This window comes from Solanum pennellii, chromosome 10, assembly GCF_001406875.1.
Source record: "Solanum pennellii chromosome 10, SPENNV200".
In the NCBI taxonomy this organism is placed as follows: domain Eukaryota; kingdom Viridiplantae; phylum Streptophyta; class Magnoliopsida; order Solanales; family Solanaceae; genus Solanum; species Solanum pennellii.
Genome location: NC_028646.1, coordinates 80,037,458 through 80,041,942, shown reverse-complemented (window position 1 = coordinate 80,041,942; position 4,485 = coordinate 80,037,458).

The window sequence follows — 4,485 nt, the reverse complement described above, 5'->3', positions numbered from 1 at the left end:
CAAAAAATGGTGTGCTATAGCACATGAAAATCGTCGAAATGAGGGGTATGCTCGCTGCGGGGCTCGTTCGACCTGCCAAATGGGTCGTACAAGCCGTGATGGCCAACCGTATGCATAGAAAAGGTCTTGACGGACGTCCACGAAAAAAGTTGGCATTTTTGACGTCGAAATCCGGATCCCCCAAAAAATGGTGTGCTATAGCACACGAAAATCGTCGAAATGAGGGGTATGCTCGTTTCGGTGCTCGTTTGACCTTCCAAATGGGTCGGACAAGTCGTGATGACCAACCGTATGCATAGACAAGGTCTTGATGGACGTCCATGAAAAAATTTGGCATTTTTGACGTCGAAATCCGGATCCCCCAAAAAATGGTGTGCTATAGCACACGAAAATCGTCGAAATGAGGGGTATGCTCGTTTCGGTGCTCGTTTGACCTTCCAAATGGGTCGGACAAGTCGTGATGACCAACCGTATGCATAGACAAGGTCTTGATGGACGTCCATGAAAAAATTTGGCATTTTTGACGTCGAAATCCGGATCCCCCAAAAAATGGTGTGCTATAGCACACGAAAATCGTCGAAATGAGGGGTATGCTCGTTTCGGTGCTCGTTTGACCTTCCAAATGGGTCGGACAAGTCGTGATGACCAACCGTATGCATAGACAAGGTCTTGATGGACGTCCATGAAAAAATTTGGCATTTTTGACGTCGAAATCCGGATCCCCCAAAAAATGGTGTGCTATAGCACACGAAAATCGTCGAAATGAGGGGTATGCTCGTTTCGGTGCTCGTTTGACCTTCCAAATGGGTCGGACAAGTCGTGATGACCAACCGTATGCATAGACAAGGTCTTGATGGACGTCCATGAAAAAATTTGGCATTTTTGACGTCGAAATCCGGATCCCCCAAAAAATGGTGTGCTATAGCACACGAAAATCGTCGAAATGAGGGGTATGCTCGTTTCGGTGCTCGTTTGACCTTCCAAATGGGTCGGACAAGTCGTGATGACCAACCGTATGCATAGACAAGGTCTTGATGGACGTCCATGAAAAAATTTGGCATTTTTGACGTCGAAATCCGGATCCCCCAAAAAATGGTGTGCTATAGCACACGAAAATCGTCGAAATGAGGGGTATGCTCGTTTCGGTGCTCGTTTGACCTTCCAAATGGGTCGGACAAGTCGTGATGACCAACCGTATGCATAGACAAGGTCTTGATGGACGTCCATGAAAAAATTTGGCATTTTTGACGTCGAAATCCGGATCCCCCAAAAAATGGTGTGCTATAGCACACGAAAATCGTCGAAATGAGGGGTATGCTCGTTTCGGTGCTCGTTTGACCTTCCAAATGGGTCGGACAAGTCGTGATGACCAACCGTATGCATAGACAAGGTCTTGATGGACGTCCATGAAAAAATTTGGCATTTTTGACGTCGAAATCCGGATCCCCCAAAAAATGGTGTGCTATAGCACACGAAAATCGTCGAAATGAGGGGTATGCTCGTTTCGGTGCTCGTTTGACCTTCCAAATGGGTCGGACAAGTCGTGATGACCAACCGTATGCATAGACAAGGTCTTGATGGACGTCCATGAAAAAATTTGGCATTTTTGACGTCGAAATCCGGATCCCCCAAAAAATGGTGTGCTATAGCACACGAAAATCGTCGAAATGAGGGGTATGCTCGTTTCGGTGCTCGTTTGACCTTCCAAATGGGTCGGACAAGTCGTGATGACCAACCGTATGCATAGACAAGGTCTTGATGGACGTCCATGAAAAAATTTGGCATTTTTGACGTCGAAATCCGGATCCCCCAAAAAATGGTGTGCTATAGCACACGAAAATCGTCGAAATGAGGGGTATGCTCGTTTCGGTGCTCGTTTGACCTTCCAAATGGGTCGGACAAGTCGTGATGACCAACCGTATGCATAGACAAGGTCTTGATGGACGTCCATGAAAAAATTTGGCATTTTTGACGTCGAAATCCGGATCCCCCAAAAAATGGTGTGCTATAGCACACGAAAATCGTCGAAATGAGGGGTATGCTCGTTTCGGTGCTCGTTTGACCTTCCAAATGGGTCGGACAAGTCGTGATGACCAACCGTATGCATAGACAAGGTCTTGATGGACGTCCATGAAAAAATTTGGCATTTTTGACGTCGAAATCCGGATCCCCCAAAAAATGGTGTGCTATAGCACACGAAAATCGTCGAAATGAGGGGTATGCTCGTTTCGGTGCTCGTTTGACCTTCCAAATGGGTCGGACAAGTCGTGATGACCAACCGTATGCATAGACAAGGTCTTGATGGACGTCCATGAAAAAATTTGGCATTTTTGACGTCGAAATCCGGATCCCCCAAAAAATGGTGTGCTATAGCACACGAAAATCGTCGAAATGAGGGGTATGCTCGTTTCGGTGCTCGTTTGACCTTCCAAATGGGTCGGACAAGTCGTGATGACCAACCGTATGCATAGACAAGGTCTTGATGGACGTCCATGAAAAAATTTGGCATTTTTGACGTCGAAATCCGGATCCCCCAAAAAATGGTGTGCTATAGCACACGAAAATCGTCGAAATGAGGGGTATGCTCGTTTCGGTGCTCGTTTGACCTTCCAAATGGGTCGGACAAGTCGTGATGACCAACCGTATGCATAGACAAGGTCTTGATGGACGTCCATGAAAAAATTTGGCATTTTTGACGTCGAAATCCGGATCCCCCAAAAAATGGTGTGCTATAGCACACGAAAATCGTCGAAATGAGGGGTATGCTCGTTTCGGTGCTCGTTTGACCTTCCAAATGGGTCGGACAAGTCGTGATGACCAACCGTATGCATAGACAAGGTCTTGATGGACGTCCATGAAAAAATTTGGCATTTTTGACGTCGAAATCCGGATCCCCCAAAAAATGGTGTGCTATAGCACACGAAAATCGTCGAAATGAGGGGTATGCTCGTTTCGGTGCTCGTTTGACCTTCCAAATGGGTCGGACAAGTCGTGATGACCAACCGTATGCATAGACAAGGTCTTGATGGACGTCCATGAAAAAATTTGGCATTTTTGACGTCGAAATCCGGATCCCCCAAAAAATGGTGTGCTATAGCACACGAAAATCGTCGAAATGAGGGGTATGCTCGTTTCGGTGCTCGTTTGACCTTCCAAATGGGTCGGACAAGTCGTGATGACCAACCGTATGCATAGACAAGGTCTTGATGGACGTCCATGAAAAAATTTGGCATTTTTGACGTCGAAATCCGGATCCCCCAAAAAATGGTGTGCTATAGCACACGAAAATCGTCGAAATGAGGGGTATGCTCGTTTCGGTGCTCGTTTGACCTTCCAAATGGGTCGGACAAGTCGTGATGACCAACCGTATGCATAGACAAGGTCTTGATGGACGTCCATGAAAAAATTTGGCATTTTTGACGTCGAAATCCGGATCCCCCAAAAAATGGTGTGCTATAGCACACGAAAATCGTCGAAATGAGGGGTATGCTCGTTTCGGTGCTCGTTTGACCTTCCAAATGGGTCGGACAAGTCGTGATGACCAACCGTATGCATAGACAAGGTCTTGATGGACGTCCATGAAAAAATTTGGCATTTTTGACGTCGAAATCCGGATCCCCCAAAAAATGGTGTGCTATAGCACACGAAAATCGTCGAAATGAGGGGTATGCTCGTTTCGGTGCTCGTTTGACCTTCCAAATGGGTCGGACAAGTCGTGATGACCAACCGTATGCATAGACAAGGTCTTGATGGACGTCCATGAAAAAATTTGGCATTTTTGACGTCGAAATCCGGATCCCCCAAAAAATGGTGTGCTATAGCACACGAAAATCGTCGAAATGAGGGGTATGCTCGTTTCGGTGCTCGTTTGACCTTCCAAATGGGTCGGACAAGTCGTGATGACCAACCGTATGCATAGACAAGGTCTTGATGGACGTCCATGAAAAAATTTGGCATTTTTGACGTCGAAATCCGGATCCCCCAAAAAATGGTGTGCTATAGCACACGAAAATCGTCGAAATGAGGGGTATGCTCGTTTCGGTGCTCGTTTGACCTTCCAAATGGGTCGGACAAGTCGTGATGACCAACCGTATGCATAGACAAGGTCTTGATGGACGTCCATGAAAAAATTTGGCATTTTTGACGTCGAAATCCGGATCCCCCAAAAAATGGTGTGCTATAGCACACGAAAATCGTCGAAATGAGGGGTATGCTCGTTTCGGTGCTCGTTTGACCTTCCAAATGGGTCGGACAAGTCGTGATGACCAACCGTATGCATAGACAAGGTCTTGATGGACGTCCATGAAAAAATTTGGCATTTTTGACGTCGGAATCCGGATCATCCAAAAAATGGTGTGCTATATCACACGAAAATCGTCGAAATGAGGGGTATGCTCGTTTCGGTGCTCGTTTGACCTTCCAAATGGGTCGTAAAAGCCGTGATGGCCAACCGTATGCATAGAAAAGGTCTTGACGGACGTCCAC